Raw genomic sequence first — 23,447 nt, 5'->3', positions numbered from 1 at the left:
AAACTTTACCAGAATATCCTCTGCTCCAGGGAAATGGAATGTAAATGGTCAGACTCACTGCTGAAGGCATCTTCCCATGTAGGTTTCTTCCCAGGCCCTTCAAGAGTATTAGCAAGGAGGGTAGCCACCCCATTTTATGGCAGGCCATAAACCCATTGCAAGCCCTTGCTGAAGTTATAGACTACCTTATAACTTTAGTTATGTATACAGAGTACACATATACTTATATGCAATCTCATTGACATCATGAGGATTATTTTGATACCAAACATGACATGTCTATCACATTTGGTAATCCAGTAACATAAAGTGATTAAACATGTCTTAAGAGATCCTTGTGTGCCACCTCTGATTGACCATTGGGTCATGATGGGGACACTGTTTTCTGTCATTCCGTGCTGACATGTTGTCCCATGAAAATAAATCTCATGAGAAGAACAGAATGCACCTTATTTTTGATTTTCCAGACATAGGCAATAAAAAACATTCTTCCCAAAAACCTTGTCTTTTTTTAGATAGAGGGTAAAAAGAAGAAAATAGGAGCGCCAAAAAGTTTGCTATCAGGAATTGGGTGCAAATAGTTACAAGTGGCCACTAATTTTATGGCAGCAACTAGATTCAGAACATACAAAAATAAACTAGATTCAGAACATACTAAAAATAATGTTAACTATGGGTTCACACCAGATGTGAGGCAACAAACACACCATACAGGTTATAATAGATTAAACCCTCAAAATTATAGAAATAGTCAAGGGGATTTCTCCAATAACAGCATTAAGAATTGGAGGGATGGATATAAGCATGATGATAACAGGTTTGTAATACTGGGGAGACCTGATGCTAAATACCTACAATTACAAAATGATAACAGACCATCTAGCATAATGCTAAATAATTGTGATGATCCTGCTCAAGCCTCGACCACATAAGGAGGCTTGTATTCTTCCCTGGTTAGTTTATTTCTAATTATTACTCACCATTTAGATATTTTTTTGCATTTGTGGCTTCGTTTTTATTTTGCAGGCAGAGTGATCTCAGGCTCATTCACAGTGACCCCAGGCTCTTTCACCTCTTCACATTGTAACGCATAGTCACTTCACCCAGGCTGTTGCGGCACCAAAAAAAGACTCTATAAGATTCCCTCACTAGCATTGTTTTTGTAGGACTGTTTTTATCATATCTATATTTGGACCACTGGAGACACACACTATAGACTTTGTACACGTGTACAAGTTTTTCTGTTTTTTGTTTTTTTTTTAGCCTCAGGAAGGGTAAAACACTGATTAGGATCAATAATATTATTTTTCCACTAGCAATTTCATTTGTATTTCTAGGCGGTGATCACTTAGTGCTAATCACATCTGCTTATGTTTATGATTTACCTTTTTTATGCTGGAATTTTTCATGCCAATTGTCAATTTGTATTAAATCACTTGCTTTTAAGATTTTTTAGCCTTTAACTGTATCCACATTATTTTTAGTATGTTCTGAATCTAGTTTATTTTTAGTATGTTCTGAATCTAGTTTATTTTTAGTATGTTCTGAATCTAGTTTATTTTTAGTATGTTCTGAATCTAGTTTATTTTTAGTATGTTCTGAATCTAGTTTATTTTTAGTATGTTCTGAATCTAGTTTATTTTTAGTATGTTCTTAATCTAGTTGCTGCCATAAAATTAGTGGCCACTTGTAACTGTTTGCACCCAATCCCTGATAGCAAACTTTAACCTTTTTGTTGCTCCTATTTTCTTCTTTTTCCCTCTGTCTACATCCAGTTGGGGTCTTTGTTAGGAGATCCCTAAATAGTGAGCTTGTTTGCCACCCTGGGCACAATTACCTTTGTCTTTTTTTTTAGATAGTTCTGATAAGAAGCTGTAAATATCAGACATAGAAATACAGGACATAAAAAGAAAGATAAATTAATCCCTGACAATCTAACATCATGAGGTCTTCATGAAAATAATGGTTGCTATTCATGAACGAAATATTATTAAAACAATATGCCTCTTCAATTGGCAAACACTCGGATATCTGGGTAATTATTTTACTTCCACAATACCAATAATACACAGCTAAAATTGTGACTTAATTAAGCATAATGTTCTAAATGATTTACTACCAGGAAGTTAAAAAAATATTTTGTGGATTGTTACAATATGGCTAATGCATGTTCTACCAAGAGTATTGTACATTTTCAAAATCTTTAAAATATTGTTGATAATTTTAATTGGTGAAAAATATACCCTAGAATCAATAGGAAAAACTATCGGCTAGATTACGAGTTGTGCGTACCGCACACTTTTTTTGGCCTTATCGCAAACCAACTTAAGTAAATTTCGTAAAGGCTTTTTTCAATGGGACTTGCATAGCGCTGGTATTACGAGTTTGTCCTGGGAGGCCAAAAAGTGACCAGTACACCCTCTACCACCAAGATTCCTAACGCATTTTAGTCAGTAGTTATGAGTTTTACGCTACAAAGCTGTAGCATACAACTCATAACTAAAGTGCTAAAAAGTACACCACACCCATAAACTACCTATTAACCCCTAAACCAAGGCCCTCCCACATCACAAACACTATAATAACATTTTTAACCCCTAATCTGCCTCTCCGGACATCGCCGCCATTATAATAAATATATTAACCCCTAAACTGCCGCACTCCCTCCTCGCAAACATTAGTTAAATATTATTAACCCCTAATCTGCTGTCCCTAACATCGCCGCCACCTACCTACATTTATTAACCCCTAATCTGCCGCCCCCAACGTTGCCGCCACTATTCTAGATTTATTTACCCTTTAAACCTAAGTCTAACCCTAACACCAGCTAACAAATATAATTCACATAAATCTAAATACAAATTTCTATCATTACCTAAATAATTCCTATTTAAAACTAAATACTTACCTATAAAATAAACCCTAAGCTAGCTACAATATAACTAATAGTTACATTGTAGCTAGCTTAGGGTTTATTTTTATTTTACAGGCAAGTTTGTATTTATTTTAACTAGGCAGAATAGTTACTAAATAGTTATTAACTATTTAATAACTACCTAGCTAAAATAAATACAAATTTACCTGTAAATTAAACCTAACCTAAGTTACAATAACACCTAACACTACAATTAAATACATTCCCTACATTAAATACAATTAAATAAATTAAATAAAATTAGCTAAATTACCAAAAAAAAACCCACTAAATTACAGAAAATAAAAAACAAATTACAAGATCTTTAAACTAATTACACCTAATCTAATAGCCCTATCAAAATAAAAAAGCCCACCCAAAATAAAAAAAACCCCTAGCCTACAATAAACTACCAATAACCCTTAAAAGGGCCTTTTGCGTGGCATTGCCCCAAAGTAATCAGCTCTTTTACCTGAAAAATAAAATACAAACAACCCCCCAACAGTAAAACCCACCACCCACACAACCAACCCCCCAAATAAAAGCCTAAATAAAAAAACACTAAGCTCCCCATTGCCCTGATAAGGGCATTTGGATGGGCATTGCCCTTAAAAGGGCATTTAGCTCTATTGCAGCCCAAAGGCCTAACCTAAAAAATAAACCCACCCAATACACCCTTAAAAAATCCTAACACTAACCCCCGAAGATTCACTTACCGGGAGAAGTCTTCATCCAAGCAGCAAGATGTCCTCAACGAAGCCGGCAGAAGTGGTCCTCCAGACGGGCCGAAGTGGTCCTCTAGACGGGCAGAAGTCTTCATCCAGACGGCATCTTCTATCTTCATCCTTCTGACGCGGAGCGGCTCTATCTTCAAGACATCCGGCGCGGAACATCCTCTTCTTTCGATGGCTAACGACAAATGAAGGTTCCTTTAAATGACATCATCCAAGATGGCGTCCCTTAGATTCCGATTGGCTGATAGAATTCTATCAGCCAATCGGAATTAAGGTTGAAAAAATCCTATTGACTGATGCAATCAGCCAATAGGATTGAGCTCGCATTCTATTGGCTGATTGGAACAGCCAATAGAATGCAAGCTCAATCCTATTGGCTGATTGAATTGCCTGATTGCATTCTACCTAGTTAAAATAAATACAAACTTGCCTGTAAAATAAAAATAAACCCTAAGATATCTACAATGTAACTATTAGTTATATTGTAGCTATCTTAGGGTTTACTTTATAGGTAAGTATTTAGTTTTAAATAGGAATTATTTAGGTAATGATAGGAATTTGTATTTAGATTTATTTGAATTATATTTAATTTAGGGGGTGTTAGGGTTAGGGTTAGACTTAGGTTTAGGGGTTAATAACTTTTGTATAGTGGTGGCGACATTGGGGGCGGCAGATTAGGGGTTAATAAATGTAGGTAGGTGGTGGCTATGTTAGGGGCAGCAGATTAGGGGTTAATAATATTTAACTAGTGTTTGTGATGCGGGAGTACAGCGGTTTAGGGGTTAATATGTTTAACTTTTGTATAGTGGTGGCGACATTGGGGGCGGCAGATTAGGGGTTAATAAATGTAGGTAGGTGGCGGCGATGTTGGGGGCAGCAGATTAGAGGTTAATAAGTGTAAGATTAGGGGTGTTTAGACTCGGGGTTCATGTTAGGGTGTTAGGTGTAAACATAAATTTTGTTTCCCCATAGGAATCAATGGGGCTGCGTTACTGAGTTTTACGCTGCTTTTTTGCAGGTGTTAGATTTTTTATCAACCGGCTCTCCCCATTGATGTCTATGGGGAAATCGTGCACAAGCACATATAACCAGCTCACCGCTCACTTAAGCAGCGCTGGTATTGGAGTGCAGTGTGGAGCGTAATTTTGCTCTACGCTCACTTCTTGCCTGTTAACGCCGGGCAGTGGCGTCACTAGGGTTGGTGTCACCCGGTGCGGTAAGTTATGGTGTCACCCCCCCCAGAAAGTAGACACACACAAAAACACAGGCACACACACATACAAACACTCAGACACACTTAAATACATACTCAGATGCACACACAAACACTCAGAAACACACTCAAACACACGCACAAAAACACACACACAAAAACACTGAGACACACACAAAAACACTGAGACACATACACACAAAAACTCAGACACACACATACAAAATATGTAAACTGCACTGCATTAATTATAAAGCTCATGCCTAGAGCTGCTCCCTGGCTCAGCAGAGCATCAAATGAAAGATAAACAGAGCACTCTAAAATAAATCACTGAAGAAAAGGTTTAGGCGTGCAAACTATGAAAATTCTGCTCTCTAACCCTGTTCCAAGTCTGTCAGTGCACAGCCCTGGGCCGCATGTCACTGAGCAGTGAGCACAGATAGGCAGGCAGGTTTAGGCTAGCAGCACAACTTTGCAAGCCCCACGGCACGCCCACAACATTCATAGTGAAATTGGGCAGGGGAGGAGCAAAGTACAAACAAGCAAAAGCAGCTGGGAAAACTATTTGTTGAAATTGCAGCACTGGCTCAAGGGGCAAAAAAAATGTGTGTCTACAACTTCCCCAGTCCCACTAATGTTCACAAATGCCAGACCCTCTAATAAAATTATCTATGCATCTCAACATTGTATTTCTTTGAATTTCAATAAAAAAAAATAAAAAAAAAAGATTATTTTTTTTTTTTGGTGTCACCCCCCTGGAAGGTGTCACCCAGGTGCGGCCCGCACCCCCCGCACCCCCACTGATGCCGGGTTTATAAAAACCCATAATACCAGCGCTGTAGGAAAGTGAGCGGTGACAATAAACTGCAAGTTAGCAATGCACCCCTGTTACCGCACAACTCGTAATCTAGGCGTTGATTCCTAAATAAAAGTGAAGGGTGTGGTGTCCTTAATTTGTTTCCCTGGCAAGTAGGTGTCAGCACTAAGCTCTGAGCCAGGGTAACACATTTTTATTCTTTTTATTATACATTTTATTTAAACAATACAAGGTGTAACAGAGAAAATATACAATCGATACATATTTTAAAACAAATTTGAGATGAACAAAAAATTCATAAATTTTTTAAGTCTAACCCAAAATTTAAATATTTTACTAAATTATATAAAAATAAAATGAATTCATAATGAAGAAATCAAGATAGACAAAAAAGAGGAAAATAAAGACATTGAGAAACAACCATCTACGCTTATCAGGATTCATGGCCCTTGTGTAATGTCAGGGTGCCAGGAATCAGACTGAGACGAGAAGTGAAAAAATAATCACACCTTTATTAATAGCAAAAAATAATAAAATGTCCACAAGTCAAATAACAAGCCAGGAATCAAAACCAAAGCTGGTAGTCAGACAAGCCGAGTCAGGAGTCAAAGCGAGTAGTCAGACGAGCCAGAATCAGGAACAAGGAGAACAGCAGAGTCAGGAACAAGCCAGGGGTCAGGAACCAGGAGGGATGTCAGACAGCCAGGTTATACACAGGAGCTCTCACAAACAGGTCTGAGACAACACAAGGGCAAAGCATACTGAACAGAGGCCCTTTAAATAATAAGTGATGACATCACAATTCTGAGACTGCGTCCTGTATCACACGGATGATGTACACCAGTCTGGCCATAAAAGGAAGTGCAGGAAATGAGCAGCATCACACAGTATGCACCAGAGTCAGCAAGAGAGGTGAGTAAAATGGCTGCCAGCAGCACATGGCAAACAAAACAGGGAAAAAACCCTGACAATCAGCCAATCAGAGTTAATGTAGAAAAAATCCTATTGGCTGATGCAATCAGCCAATAAGATTGAGCTGGCATTCTATTGGCTGCTCCAATCAGCCAATGGAATGCGAGCTCAATCCTATTGGCTGATTGGATCATCCAATAGTATTGAAGTTCAATGCTATTATTGGAACAATGAAGCCCTTGTTGCCGCCTTCTTTCATGGGCTCTCTGATGCGATTAAAGATGAAGTTGCTGCCAGAGATTTACCAGAAGATCTCAAGGCATTGGTGTCTTTTTTGATCCTAATTGACATCAGACTAAGTGAGAGGCCCTCTTTCAAGGAGCGTTTGCAGAAGCCTCCTGTTCTGTTGTCTCCTACGTATTCGTTCCCACCCATGCCTCCCTCTCCTCCCATGCCTCCTGGTCCCGGGTCACCAGGTACTGCTGAGCCGATGCAGTTGGGATTCATGCGTCTCTCCGCGGCGGAGAGGGCCTTTAGGAGGAGGGAGGGGCTCTGCCTCTATTGTGGGTTACAGGGCCACCTTTTGAAGTCTTGTCCTACACGACCGGGAAACGCCCACACCTAAGTTCCTGTCGGGGGGCAGACCTTGGGTGGTTTACCTCATCCCCGGAACTGCTAAAGGAGAAAACTTTGGTCACGATTGTCCTTTCCTGGGTGGACTCCTCCATAGTCACCTATTTCATTGATAGTGCTTTTGTATCAAAGCACTCCATTCCTGTTTTGCCTCAGTCCGTTCCGCTTGCTATTGAGGCCATTGATAGCAGGCCCCTTCAGCCCGCACTCGTTACTCATGAAACTGCTCCGTTTTCCATGGCTGTTGGGGCTCTCCATTTTGAAAACCTCCAGTTCCAGGTGATAAACTCTCCACATTTTCCAGTTGTTCTGGGTTATCCCTGGTTCCAAAAGTACAATCCCAGTCTCGACTGGCGCAGGTCCAAAATTTTGTCGTGGTCTCCTTAATGTTTTTCCACTTGTCTTCGGAAACCAGTTAAAGTCTTGTGCACTTCTTTCGTATCTCAATTGCCAGAGGAGTACCGAGAGTTCCTAGACATTTTTGACAAGGTGCGTGCCGGTACGTTGCCTCCTCACCGGTCTTACGATTGTGCCATAGACCTGCAACCCGGAGTCATTCCTCCTCGGGGCCAGGTTTACCCTCTGTCTGATGTGGAGAATTGTGCTATGGAGGAGTATGTTGCCGATTCTCTGTCATGGGGGATCATGCGCAAATCCTGCTCTCCTGCAGGGGCTGGCTTCTTCTTTGTGAAGAAAAAGGGTGGCGAGTTAAGACCATGCATCGATTATAGGGGTCTTAATTATCTTACCATTAAGAATGCTTACCCTATTCCGCTCATTACGGAACTATTTGACCGCCTCATGGGAGCTGCGGTCTTTGCGGTCTTTACTAAACTTGATTTGAGAGGAGCGTACAATGTCGTTAGGATTAAGGAGGGCCACGAATGGAAAACAGCATTTAACACCAGGAGCGGGCATTATGAGTATCTTGTAATGCACTTTGGTCTATGTAATGCTTGTGCTGTTTTCCAGGAATTTATAATGATGTCCTATGAGCAACAGTGTGTTGTGGTGTACTTTGACGACATCCTCATACACTCACCCACACTTGGGGCTCATTGTTCTGATGTTGCACGGGTTCTTCAGAGACAACGTGAAAACGGCCTGTTTTGTAAACTCGAGAAATCTGAGTTCCATCAGACTCAAGTAACCCTCCTAGGTTGTGTTATCTCTGTTGCAGGGTTCTCCATGGATCCTGACAAGTTATCTGCAGTTCTTTAGTGGCCTCGCCCAGTTGGTCTTCGGTCTATTCAACGTTTTTTGGGGTTCATCAATTACTATAGAAAGTTTATTAAAAACTTTTCTTCCTTGGTCAAACCTATCACAGACATGACCCGTAAAGAGAATGATCCACTCCATTGGTCACCTACTGCCATTAAGGCCTTTGATTGTCTTAAGACTGCCTTTGCTGCCACTCCAGTTCTGGCTCATCCTAACCCTATCCTGCCTTTCATTCTTGAGGTCGATGCGTCTGAGACTGGAGTAGGTGCCCTCTTGTCTCAACGTCCTACGCCTGACAGTTCCTTGCATCTGTGTGGTTTCTTCTCTTAGAAATTGTCTCCAGCGGAGTGCAATTATGAAATTGGTGACCGGGAATTACTGGCCATAATTTTGGCACTTAAGGAATGGAGGCATCTTCTCGAGGGTACTAGCGTGCCACTGCTCATTCTTACTGACCACAAGAATTTAACTTATCTATATGAAGCAAAACGTTTGTCACCCGGACAGGCCAGATGGGTGCTATTTTTGTCTCAGTTTAATTATGTGGTCTCCTACCTGCCTGGTAGTAAGAATGTTAGGGCTTGACAATTTTCCCCTCTGTCCAAGGAGGAGTCTGTACCTACTCCAGTTATACCTCCTGACCATATTTTGGCTACCATAGGTACTTATTTGACTTCTCCCTTGGGGGAGGAGATCCTGGCTGCACAAACCAATGCACCTCCTGAGAAACCTAGTGGTAAGTGTTTTGTTCCTGAGACTCTTTGAACTAAACTTTTGCACACTTACCACTATCCTAAAGCCACAGGTCACCCAGGCAAGAACAAAATTATTTGGTCTGTCACTCAACAATTCTGGTGGCCAGGTCTTCATTCTGATGTTGCTGCATATGTTGCCTCCTGCTCAGTTTGTGCACACAATAAGACTCCTCGACGTCTTCCTGTGGGTCTTCTTCAACCTATTGCTAATGGTGAGCGTCCTTGGACACATCTTTCCATGGACTTCATTGTCGAGCTCCCTGTTTCCAATGGCAATACTGTTATCCTTATGGTGGTTGACCGTTTTTCTAAAATGTCACATTGCATTCCCTTGAAGAAGTTGCCTACCGCTCAGTAGCTTGCTTCAATTTTTGCCCGGGAGGTCTTCCATTTACATGGGTTACCCAAGGAGATAGTGTCGGACCGGGGTAGCCAGTTTGTCTCCAGATTTTGGTGTTTCTTTTGTGCTCAAATGGGGATCCAGCTTTCCTTCTCCTCAGCATATCACCCTCAATCCAATGGGGCTGCGGAACGGTCTAATCAAGCTCTGGAACAGTTCCTCCGTTGCTATATCTCAGATCACCACAATAATTGGTCTGAACTGTTACCGTGGGCAGAGTTTGCTCATAATAGTGCTATTAATGCTTCCTCCAAGTTATCCCCGTTCATGGCGAATTATGGGTTTCAACCATCCTTGTTGCCTGATTCATTCATGTTTCAAGGTATTCTGGCTTTGGAGGAGCATCTCCAGCAACTCCGTTCCACGTGGGTGCAGATTCAGGATTGCCCTCAATGTTCTATGCAGCGCCAAAAGTTCCAGGCTGATCGTAGGCATTTGACCGCGCCTTCCTATCAGGTTGGCGAGAGAGTTTGGCTGTCCTCCCGCAACTTGAATCTTTGTGTGCCTTCCAATAAACTGGCTCCCCGTTATGTTGGTCCTTTTCGAATACTCCGACGGGTCAATCCTGTGGCCTACGTTCTTGACCTTCCTCCTGCAATGCACATCTCCAATGTTTTTCATGTCTCCCTCTTGAAACCAATCAGTTTACCACTGTGTTGCCTCGTCCCCGTTCTATCTTTGTTAACAACCATGAGGAGTATGAGGTCAGCAGCATTACTGACTCTCGTATGTCCAGGGGCCGCATACAGTATTTGGTTCACTGGAGGGGCCTTTTAAGGGCTATTGGTAGTTTATTGTAGGCTAGGTTTTTTTTATTTTGGGGGGCTTTTTTATTTTGATAGGGGCATTAGATTAGATGTAATTAATTTTATTTTCTGTAATTTAGTATTTTTTTGTGATTTAGCTAATTTAATTTAATTTATTTAATTCTATTTAATTTTGGTAATTTATTTAATTGTAGTGTAGTCTTAGGAGTTATTGTAACTTAGGTTAGGTTTTATTTTACAGGTAAATGTGTATTTATTTTAGCTAGGTAGTTATTAAATAGTTAATAACTATTTAGTAACTATTCTACCTAGTTAAAATAAATACAAACTTGCCTGTAAAATAAAAATAAACTCTAAGGCCTAGATTTAGAGTTCGGCGGTAGCCGTGAAAACCAGCGTTAGAGGCTCCTAACGCTGGTTTAAGGCAACCGCCGGTATTTGGAGTCAGTCAGGAAAGGGTCTAACGCTCACTTTTCAGCCGCGACTTTTCCATACCGCAGATCCCCTTACGTCAATTGCGTATCCTATCTTTTCAATGGGCTCTTTCTAACACTGGTATTTAGAGTCGTTTCTGAAGTGAGCGTTAGAGCTCTAACGACAAAACTCCAGCCGCCGGAAAATAGCAGGAGTTAAGAGCTTTCTGGGCTAACGCCGGTTCATAAAGCTCTTAACTACTGTACCCTAAAGTACACTAACACCCATAAACTACCTATGTACCCCTAAACCGAGGTCCCCCCACATCGCCGCCACTCGATTAAAATGTTTTAACCCCTAATCTGCCGACCGCCACCTACGTTATACTTATGTACCCCTAATCTGCTGCCCCTAACACCGCCGACCCCTGTATTACATTTATTAACCCCTAACCTGCCCCCCACAATGTCGCCGCCAGCTACTTACAATAATTAACCCCTAATCTGCCGACCGCAAAGCGCCGCCACCTACGTTATCCTTATGTACCCTAATCTGCTGCCCCTAACACCGCCGACCCCTATATTATATTTATTAACCCCTAATCTGCCCCCCTCAACGTCGCCAACACCTGCCTACACTTATTAACCCCTAATCTGCCGAGCGGACCTGAGCGCTACTATAATAAAGTAATTAACCCCTAATCCGCCTCACTAACCCTATCATAAATAGTATTAACCCCTAATCTGCCCTCCCTAACATCGCCGACACCTAACTTCAATTATTAACCCCTAATCTGACGACCGGAGCTCACCGCTATTCTAATAAATGTATTAACCCCTAAAGCTAAGTCTAACCCTAACACTAACACCCCCCTAACTTAAATATAATTTAAATCTAACAAAATAAATTAACTCTTATTAAATAAATTATTCCTATTTAAAGCTAAATACTTACCTGTAAAATAAATCCTAATATAGCTACAATATAAATTATAATTATATTATAGCTATTTTAGGATTAATATTTATTTTACAGGAAACTTTGTAATTATTTTAACCAGGTACAATAGCTATTAAATAGTTAAGAACTATTTAATAGTTACCTAGTTAAAATAATAACAAATTTACCTGTAAAATAAATCCTAACCTAAGTTATAATTAAACCTAACACTACCCTATCAATAAATTAATTAAATAAACTACCTACAATTACCTACAATTAACCTAACACTACACTATCAATAAATAAATTAAATACAAATGCTACAAATAACTACAATTACATAAACTAACTAAAGTACAAAAAATAAAAAAGAACTAAGTTACAAAAAATAAAAAAATATTTACAAACATAAGAAAAATATTACAACAATTTTAAACTAATTACACCTACTCTAAGCCCCCTAATAAAATAACAAAGACCCCCAAAATAAAAAAATGCCCTACCCTATTCTAAATTAATTGAGTTAAAAGCTCTTTTACCTTACCAGCCCTGAACAGGGCCCTTTGCGGGGCATGCCCCAAGAAAATCAGCTCTTTTGCCTGTAAAAAAAAACATACAATACCCCCCCCCAACATTACAACCCACCACCCACATACCCCTAATCTAACCCAAACCCCCCTTAAATAAACCTAACACTAAGCCCCTGAAGATCTTCCTACCTTGTCTTCACCATCCAGGTATCACCGATCCGTCCTGGCATCCGGTGCTGAAGAGGTCCAGAAGAGGCTCCAAAGTCTTCCTCCTATCCGGCAAGAAGAGGACATCCGGACCGGCAAACATCTTCTCCAAGCGACATCTTCGATCTTCTTCCATCCGGTGCGGAGCGGGTCCATCTTGAAGCAGCCGACGCGGATCCATCCTCTTCTTCCGGCGTCTCCCGACGAATGAATCAAGTTCAATCCTATTGGCTGATCCAATCAGCCAATCAGATTGAGCTCGCATTCTATTGGCTGTTCCGATCAGCCAATAGAATGCGAGCTCAATCTGATTGAACATGGGTATGTGGGTGGTGGGTTGTAATGTTGGGGGGGGGGGTATTGTATGTTTTTTTTTACAGGCAAAAGAGCTGATTTTCTTGGGGCATGCCCCGCAAAGGGCCCTGTTCAGGGCTGGTAAGGTAAAAGAGCTTTTAAATGTATTAATTTAGAATAGGGTAGGGCATTTTTTTATTTTGGGGGTCTTTGTTATTTTATTAGGGGGCTTAGAGTAGGTGTAATTAGTTTAAAATTGTTGTAATATTTTTCTTATGTTTGTAAATATTTTTTTATTTTTTGTAACTTAGTTCTTTTTTATTTTTTGTACTTTAGTTAGTTTATGTAATTGTAGTTATTTGTAGGAATTGTATTTAATTTATTTATTGATAGTGTAGTGTTAGGTTAATTGTAGGTAATTGTAGGTATTTTATTTAATTAATTTATTGATAGGGTAGTGTTAGGTTTAATTATAACTTAGGTTAGGATTTATTTTACAGGTAATTTTGTTATTATTTTAACTAGGTAACTATTAAATAGTTCTTAACTATTTAATAGCTATTGTACCTGGTTAAAATAATTACCAAGTTGCCTGTAAAATAAATATTAATCCTAAAATAGCTACAATGTAATTATAATTTATATTGTAGTTATATTAGGATTTTTTTTTACAGGTAAGTATTTAGCTATAAATAGGAATAAGTTATTTAATAAGAGTTAATTTATTTCGTTAGATTTAAATTATATTTAAGTTAGGGGGGTGTTAGTGTTAGGGTTAGACTTAGCTTTAGGGGTTAATACATTTATTAGAATAGCGGTGAGCTCCGGTCGTCAGATTAGGGGTTAATAATTGAAGTTAGGTGTCGGCGATGTTAGGGAGGGCAGATTAGGGGTTAATACTATTTATGATAGGGTTAGTGAGGCGGATTAGGGGTTAATAACTTTATTATAGTAGCGCTCAGGTCCGCTCGGCAGATTAGGGGTTAATAAGTGTAGGCAGGTGTCGGCGACGTTGTGGGGGGCAGATTAGGGGTTAATAAATATAATATAGGGGTCGGCGGTGTTAGGGGCAGCAGATTAGGGGTACATAAGGATAACGTAGGTGGCGGCGCTTTGCGGTCGGAAGATTAGGGGTTAATTATTGTAGGTAGCTGGCGGCGACGTTGTGGGGGGCAGGTTAGGGGTTAATAAATATAATATAGGGGTCGGCGGTGTTAGGGGCAGCAGATTAGGGGTACATAGGGATAACGTAGGTAGCGGCGGTTTACGGAGCGGAAGATTAGGGGTTAATAATATAATGCAGGGGTCAGCGATAGCGGGGGCGGCAGATTGGGGGTTAATAAGTGTAAGGTTAGGGGTGTTTAGACTCGGGGTACATGTTAGAGTGTTAGGTGCAGACGTAGGAAGTGTTTCCCCATAGAAAACAATGGGGCTGCGTTAGGAGCTGAACGCTGCTTTTTTGCAGGTGTTAGGTTTTTTTTCAGCTCAAACAGCCCCATTGTTTCCTATGGGGGAATCGTGCACGAGCACGTTTTTGAGGCTGGCCGCGTCCGTAAGCAACTCTGGTATCGAGAGTTGCATTTGCGGTAAAAATGCTCTACGCTCCTTTTTTGGAGCCTAACGCAGCCTTTTTTTGAACTCTCGATACCAGAGTTAATTTTATGGTGCGGCCAGAAAAAAGCCTGCGGAGCGTTAACAGCCCATCTACCGCCAAACTCCAAATCTAGGCCTAAGCTAGCTACAATGTAACTATTAGTTATATTGTAGCTAGCTTAGGGTTTATTTTATAGGTAAGTATTTAGTTTAAAATAGGAATAATTTAGTTAAGTATAGTAATTTTATTTAGATTTATTTAAATTATATTTAAGTTAGGGGGTGTTAGGGTTAGACTTAGATTTAGGGGTTAATATATTTAATATAGTAATATAAATGTAAAGAATCCCAGCCACAGAGACTTAGAAATTGATTCAACACAAAATGTTTATTTATTATGAAGACAAATTATAGCATCAGAGAGGAATGGAATAGCCTAAAAGATGCAAGCTCACTCATCACCACACAAACCCCAACCACCAACCACATCCATACTCCCATCAAACAATCCTAAACAGAAATAAATAATGCTCTAAACTAAAAAAGAGCAGTAAATACCTACTGGGCGTCCCCAGTAAGTACAGACACGTAACACCTGTCACTCAACCCAACTATATCTGTATCGCTTCACAAGCAGCAATAACAAAGTAATGTGTCACAAAAGCAGTGTAATCTCCTATAACTATGTAAATGAATCTCATATAACTGCAAACAAAGAAAAAAATGAATGAAAAATGTTCATGTTGTAGAACACTTGCGTCAAAAAGAACAATCCATATTGAAAAAAATTGTATCCAAATTGAAAAAGTGTGTGATTGACTTATAACAGGAAATCCAAATATGCCTTTAAATATCTTTTCCACTGATGTAGATACAAATGTCCTTTCTGATTGGCAGCAAACAAAATAAATGTCTTGACCAAACTGAGAGGTGTTATGTAATATTACTCAGACTGTATAGAAAATAAATCCTTTGAGAATAGAGACATTTATTTTAATCAAGCTGTATTAAACAAAAAAAGTCCTCATGAGAATTCATTGAATCCATAATAAGACATTACTTGAAGCGTACTGAATATCACCCTTGTATTCTACGGCTCACGGAATAAATGAAAAAATGTTCAAAGTGAAATCCTTATAGTAAGTAGCTTGTATTACATTTATGTAGCCCACACAATGAATACTTGGTCATATATCCACAAGCGAGATATGTCCGTGAAATAAGTACAACCTCACACTCTATGTCTCTTCACTCACGGTAAAGCTGTGTGTTAATAACCATGTGTGCCAAATCTGTACCAGGACAGACCAATTCAGCATAGCATCGGTAACTTTTACATGCAAGATCACAACATTGCAGGGCCAGTCATTAGCCACGATATTACCTGACACTTCGGCTTAGCCAGCGTCTTAAGACTTTACCGTGAGACTCGTCCCTTCAGTGTGGAAATGTACTTGTTAGTACCAATGACCCATCTCGCTCCTGTGGGTAAAGCCGGTGGGTCGTGATAGCTGTGTAGCTATAATTAATATAGTGGCAGCGATATTGGGGACGGCAGATTAGGGGTTAATAAATATAATGTAGGTGGCGACGATGTTGGGGACAGCAGATTAGGGGTTAATAAGTATAATGTAGGTGGCGACGATGTTGGGGACAGCAGATTAGGGGTTAATAAGTATAATGTAGGTGGCGTGGTGTCCGGAGAGGCAGATTAGGGGTTAATAAGAATAATGTAGGTGTCGGCGATGTCGGGGGCGGAAGATTAGGGGTTAATAAGTGTAAGATTAGGGAGTGTTTAGGCTCGGGGTTCATGTTAGGGTGTTAGGTGTAAACATAAAATGTGTTTCCCCATAGGAATCAATGGGGCTGCGTTACTGAGTTTTACGCTGCTTTTTGGCAGGTGTTAGACTTTTTCTCAGCCGGCTCTCCCCATTGATGTCTATGGGGAAATCGTGCACGAGCACGTACGACCAGCTCACCGCTGAGTTAAGCAGCGCTGGTATTGGAGTGCGGTATGGAGCACAATTTTGCTCTATGCTCACTTCTTGCCTTTTAACGCCGGGTTTGTAAAAACCTGTAATAACATCGCTGCAGGTAAGTGAGCGGTGAGAAAAAACTGCTCGTTAGCACCGCATAGCTCCTAACGCAAAACTCATAATCTCGCCGTTAGTTAGCACAGATTCTAGAGAATGATTAATGTATAATTTTTGGCTTATCCAAGATTCTGGACATTATTGTAGATACGATTTGCTATACTGTGTACCCTGTTAGATAAGTAATATTGTAACTGAGAGCATTACTGTCATATATACTACTCTGTGAAGTAATAAGTTAGTGCCCTCTTTTTTTTGGCTTTGGCACAGATGAGCTGAGATGTTATGTCAAGTTGGCCTAGTTCTCATTTTTAATGATATTGTGGTATAGCTATCTATAATCACTTACCTAGTTCTGAGCTTCATGTTACATAATGGCCTCTTATTCTAGATGGCTATCTTCTTCATAGTCCTACCATCTCCTTTTATAATTATATGAGAATGCTAAATAGGAATTATTTGAAGTGTCTCTAAGATTTTGAATAGGAATTAGTGAAAGTGGTTCTGTGTATTACCTATTATATGTAAACTGGGTCCAAAAGTGTCCCTTTTTGTTTTCTTCCCCATTTCCCCATTATCTAATTTATATTGTGGGGGGTCCAAGAGAAGCAACTGATCATCATTTGGGGAACTCCTCTCATTATAAATGCTGATCTATTCAAAGTAGATATTGAACCATAAAGTAATATTTGTGGACCATTTGCTTATGGCAGTTTAAGATAAGCGTTTTAAATAAGTAAGTTCTAAATGTAAGCAACTTAACCAAAATCTGTCACCAATTTTGAGACCATTAAACAAAGTTTGAGATTTATAAAAAAAAAAAAAGAGACCATTTTATGTGTGTATGTTTACAGATTCACAGGGAGAAAAAAGAGTTAATGTGAATAATACAAAAGAAAGAGCAAGCATATAATTTCCATAATAAACGTCAGCGATGGCCATTTAGCGGCATGTAAATTTAAGGGCCGCATGTAAAATAATGGCCATGAAAACCACAAATGATGATATATTTCGTAATTATACAATCAAGATCTGCTGCTACAGAATGAAAGGACAACTTGCACTTTATATACCACACAGTTACGGGGGTGCCGGGCAAAAGCAGTAGAACCAAGCTGCTTGTCATTACAGGAAACACAAGTAATGCCGCACTGCCAAACTCTTTAAAATCATAAACTTTAATTCAAAATCTTAAAAGCTGTACATAGCTGGAGTATGATCCACAGATCTGTCAATTGTAATCCAGCTATGTACAGCTTTTAAGATTTTGAATTATAATTTTTTTGATATATTTCCTAACAATGTCCACATTTTTATTGCTTTTGAAATGTTGCCTTAGTTACAATACAGAGAAAAAACAAAACAAAAAAAACAGTAGATGCTGATGCAAACAGGTTATAAGATACATGTCATTGTCAGACTGAAAGTGTCTAGTCACCCCCATGTGTTGATGTAATTCCGAGCAAAGTTCTTGAATGTAAGTAAAGGACAAGTAGATAAAGCATTTGTATAACATCTTACATTTCAAACATATACTAAGTGCAAATAGCTCAACTTAAAAAAGTTATGGACAGAAACTGCTCCTACACAGAAGAATTTAAAGTAACAGCTGAAAACACAATCTCAAAAGTTGGTTACAATGATACTTGTCACATATTGTTATGTGAAGAAAAATTTAATAGAAGTAAATTAAAAAGTTGCTTAAGGGGGGCGTGGCCAAGAGGCAGTCATGGCAGACGGAAAATTTCATAGCTCCGAAGCTTAACAAACTAAACTAATGATTTTTTATGGAGCCATCTGCAGCCTGACCAGATCAATTATATATTTGGCTTGCTGAAACTACCCACATCTGAACTGCAGACTGTTACCATCACTCCGCAAATGAAGTCTGTAAGCGTAAGCAGATTGATATGAGACGGAGGCCTACTTCAAAGATCCTTATACTATTTTCATGCAGATCCAAGTAACGAAATTAAAACAGGGGAGGCACCTAGTCGCATTACCGGGACGCTGATATAAGAGAACATTAGACACCTCCACAATATCCTTCGTCCCCAGCCGCTACATCGCCGATTGTCTACAGCGCACTATGGAAATAGAGATAGGTGCAGTGGTGGCTCTCCTCAAAGGCCTAGGACAATGGATGGATCTAAACTACAGCCAGCTTGCTCTCGACATTCGCTTACTGGGTGCAAGGGAGGACCGCCTTAACATTCATAACATACCAGATGAGACATTGGTGGGGCGAGACCAAGAGGAGCAGTGCTCAGACACTCAAGCATGTACAAGGAAATGTGCTGCCACGGTATTGCATGTCCCTCCGTATACATCCAGACCTCTCACCTACTTACCACCCGAAACGACGATCAGTCCTATGGACATGGGGGAAGGCTTCTCTTTTGAACAGACCGAGCGTGAGTTGGACCTCTCCCAAATGCTTTTTTCATCGGGCGTAGTTGCATTCTCATCTCAACCCAGATATACGCTGGGCACTTCGGTCCGCCAGCCCACTCAGCCAAGCTTGGGGTCGAAGAAACCATCTAACCCACACACCCGACGACGACTACGGGATTCTCACACCATAATGATGAGATCTGCTGGACAGCAACCTAACATCCTTATCCAAGCCCCATTACCCAGTCACATACCCACGATAACCTACAATAACTGTGGCGTAGCTTATACACAGGGCCATGAGAAATATGGGTTCCTCAGAAAAGCCTATTCCTGTTTACCCAGCCTGTTTTCAAGGAGAGGTGTCGGGTAACTATATTGTAACTAGTAACAGTTTGCTACGAGGTACCTGGTTACCCACCTGTTGAGGCCCCGCTTTGTTAGCACCCTATATTTCCCTCACACTCAAAAGCAACCATGGACTCATTGCCTTGTACTCAAGTTATATTAGTTATATATGTATCCTTTACTATGTCTTTGCCTCACTTATTACCTACGCTCCCCAGCCTTTATAATTACCTAGAAAGATATGTGCAGGCACCCTTTAGGGATCTGTCTAGGTTTACTTATGTTAGCCATACTCACTTAGACTCTGCTTTCTTAGCACATATACCACCCTGTATTTCCCTCATATTCAAATGAAACCATAGACTCATTACCTTCTTCTCATGTTACATTTGTGATACATGTGCCTTCTCTTATCCCTTTACCTAACCTACTGCCTACGTTCCAAAGCCCTTACATTTGTTTAGAGAGGTATTTGCAGGCACCCATTAGGGACCTGTCCAGGTCTAGATATACTAGCCACGCTCACATAAATATATATATATATATATATATATATATATATATACGCGTATGTATCTTTTTTCTTTTTTCCCTCTTCTTTTCTTGTACTCCCTTTGCTAAGAGAATCTTGCTTGCTCTGTTAGATTAACCAGGCTACATTAGTCTAAAACATCGCTAGGGAGTCATACAGGTGGTTTGGATTATCTGATAATAGGATTATATTTAGTGAGACAACCTATCTCAACTTAAGAAGGCTCTATCTCTTACTCTACAATTCCTATGTACGCCTATAATGTTTATCCTGAAACAACTATATATACTAACATCACCGAACATCTTTCTAGAACAATATGTACCTCTCAATTCGTCCAGGTCATATTGGTTAGCTCCCTATTTCCAATCTTATGCCATCATACGTTAGTTACTGCAATATCCCTACATGACTCGCTTCATTCCTAAAAGAAATAGTTTTGGTGTTCAAAATATTACATTGTACAGCTTATCCACTACTGTAGCCTCCTATGCAGGCTCCAACACCTCTTAGCACCTCTTTTTTTTTAACACCTCTTTTGTAGCAGGCTATAATCCTGATCACTACATATCGACACCACATATTTCATACTGTGAACAACAGCTCAAAGCTCTCTCAATCCCCTATAAACCTAAACCTATATGCAGGGAACAAATTGCTTCACATAAGCCATAGCCAAAGTGAATACAGATACACTAGCATATTCACTATGAGACACAAGCATTTATATATGTGTGCACTGGCATACCCTTCTTAAACAAAATGAGGTCTAAGATCTCTATATACCCTGATCCAGCTTTGGTTATCTTACTTACCTGGAAATACTTAATTTTGAACTAGGCCACGCCCTCCCTTTACCCCCTATTATAAAAGTGGCTTTTGCCTGCTGGACCCTTTCCCCTAATATTTCACACAACACTTGCCTTAAAGAGACACTAAACCCAAACATTTTCTTTCATGATTCAGATAGAACATACAAATTTAAACAACATTACAATTTACTTCTATTATATATTTTGCTTCATTTTTTAGATATACTTAGTTGAAGAAAAAGCAATGCACATGGGTGAGCCAATCACATGGGGCTTCTATGTGCAGGAACCAATCAGCAGCTACTGAGCCTATCTAGATATGCTTTTCAGCAAAGAATATCAAGAGAATAAAACAAATTAGATAATGGAATGAAATTAGAAAGTTGTTTAGAATGGCATGTTCTTTCTAAATCATGAAAGAAAACATGTGGGTTTCATGTCCCTTTAAGTAAATACCACTTGTCATAACACCTATGATAAAATTGGTCCAAGAGTGACCGACGCAATAGTTACTTCACATTCCTCTATTAAAAGAAAAATGAGGATTCATATATGTTTGTCTAGTTTTCCTTTCTATTGTTTTCAGACATCTAGTGGTATAAAGAACATCTAATTTAATACTCTTCAGATACAAGTAGACACTGTTACTGTGTTGTTTCTAATGTAATAGAGTTTTATGCAATCCGTGAGCTAGATTATTATTATCGGTTATTTGTAGAGCGCCAACAGATTCCGCAGCGCTATAATAGATATATAATAATAGATATATTCAATTGCATACCTGCTTATTATGTGTCCATTATACTGTTATACACACAGCATACATATTCCTATGCCCTTTAATAATTTTTGCCTGCAAAGCGATTGTATATTAACTTATTGTTTATGACACAAACTCTGTATTTTTCTTCTTTTTATTGTACCATTTAAAAACTTCAATAAAAAAATAAATCTAAAAAAAAAAAGTTGCTTAAAATTGCATGTACTATCTGAATCATTAAAGAAAAAATTGGGTTTATTGTCCCTTTAAGTTGTTCTCTGGCTTTTAATAATTTATCCAATATGATTTGGTCTGAAGGGTTTGTCTAGTTTGTTAGGGATAGTTTGGATAGGTCTGAGAGTAAGGAATCGTAGGTTTGTCTCTGATGTTTTTTATTTGCTCTTAATTTGATACTTTCCCCCCTCATTAAACATTTATGAGCTAGCCATGTGGTGAATGGATTAGTGTCTTCCCCTCTGTTAAAGTGAAAATATTCTTTTGCACTTGTTTGTAAGGAGTTTAGGGCTAGAGTCGTCTATTCTCCAGTTGAAACTGGATCTAGGTGCATTGGGACAATTTAATTTGCATGTCACTGCTGCATGGTCTGACCAGGTAATTTGTGTGATGTGAGAAGAGGAAACATAATTAAATCCTTGGTGGTTAGTGAAGATGTAATCTAGTCTATGGTATTTGGAAAAAGGGTGTGAGAAGAAAGTGTAGTCTCTAAATGAGGAGTGTTGTATCCTCCAGATGTCTAACAAGTTCAATGTGTGAAGTGACTTCCCTACAGAGGATGTAGTAGTCTTGTGGGCATTTGGCTTACCAGTGGAGCTGTCTAAATTTTGCTCTGTTGTTAGATTAAAATCACCACCCATGTATATGGGGCCTCTGGCAACATCCACTAGTTTATTAGTATAGTTTTTTTTAAAAAGTGGACTGTTTGGTGTTGGCGGCATAAAGATTGGCTATAGTTACTGGACTTCCATACAGGGGGCCTACTATTATGAGCATTCTTCCTTCCTCATCCTTATATTGGGATAAAAGGGTAAAGAGAATATTCTTTTTAATGAGTATGGCCACACCGTTATGTTTGGTTTTGTTTGAATTGATGTATTGTAAAGGATAATGGTATAGTAGTATTTTTGTTTTTTTGAAAGGCTTTAAAATGCACATCTGCTTTCCGCTTGTAAAAATCATTTATAGCCATAGAGCGTTTTTGAGGTAAGAGAAAGCCCTTTACATTTTGTCAGAGGAGTGGGATGCGCTTATGTGTTTGAGTGTTTACTTTACCGTTTTTGGCAGCCATGGATGGTGTTTAAGGTGGTGGGGATCCGTCTATAATGCTTAACGTTTCTGGTTTTACATATCAGGAGAAGAGGTAGCTTGGTATTTAGCTTGAAATAGCTAACATGGGAACAAATTAGATACATTAGTTTAGAGCAGAGTCTCAAGTAGATTAGTGCAAAAACATCACATCTCTCATAAACATTGGACCAATATTGTGTTTCTTGAGCTATAATGAACATCATTTCTGTACCAAACAAAAATAAAAACAAAAACAAAGGGGGGGGGCATAATCTTGGGGATGGGGTAAGGGGGTTGGCCAAGGGGAGTCAAATAAGTGGCACAACAGAAGGGAAGGTAGTGATCCAACAATGTACTTACTATACTTGAAAAAATTAGGTTGGGACCGTTCAACTTGGGCCCTGCAACAAAGCATATATATTATAATGCAATATAAGAAAGGGGGGAAATGGGTAAATACAAAAAAGAGAAAACCTTAAACAGTTGTGCAATCATCTATGTACCTTCTTATCATTTGTGAGCCATGATGGGCCACATCATCTGTGACCATCTTCTGAGTGAAGAATGTTCCACTTGGCTGAGCTAAGACTACCACGTCTCAATACATTTGGAAAACTCTAGACATTTATGTTGTGCTGGTGCAGTCTCTAACGTATCACCTGTTGTTTTGGATCTTGAGAGTCTTTTTTAGATCTCTTGTATTTGTCTTCTTGCCAGGAGAGCCGTTGGGGTCTAAGTGGTAGAAAGTCCTTAGATGACTGTGTGCCTATATTTGTGCTGTTTTAACACGTTCAAAATGTGAAAAGTTATCATAAAAACTTATTGGGCTAAATGCAGAGTTCTGCCCTTTTAGAAAC

Source organism: Bombina bombina, chromosome 5 (genome assembly GCF_027579735.1).
Source record: "Bombina bombina isolate aBomBom1 chromosome 5, aBomBom1.pri, whole genome shotgun sequence".
Taxonomy (NCBI): Eukaryota; Metazoa; Chordata; class Amphibia; order Anura; family Bombinatoridae; genus Bombina; species Bombina bombina.
Note: the sequence above shows the minus strand (reverse complement) of the source record.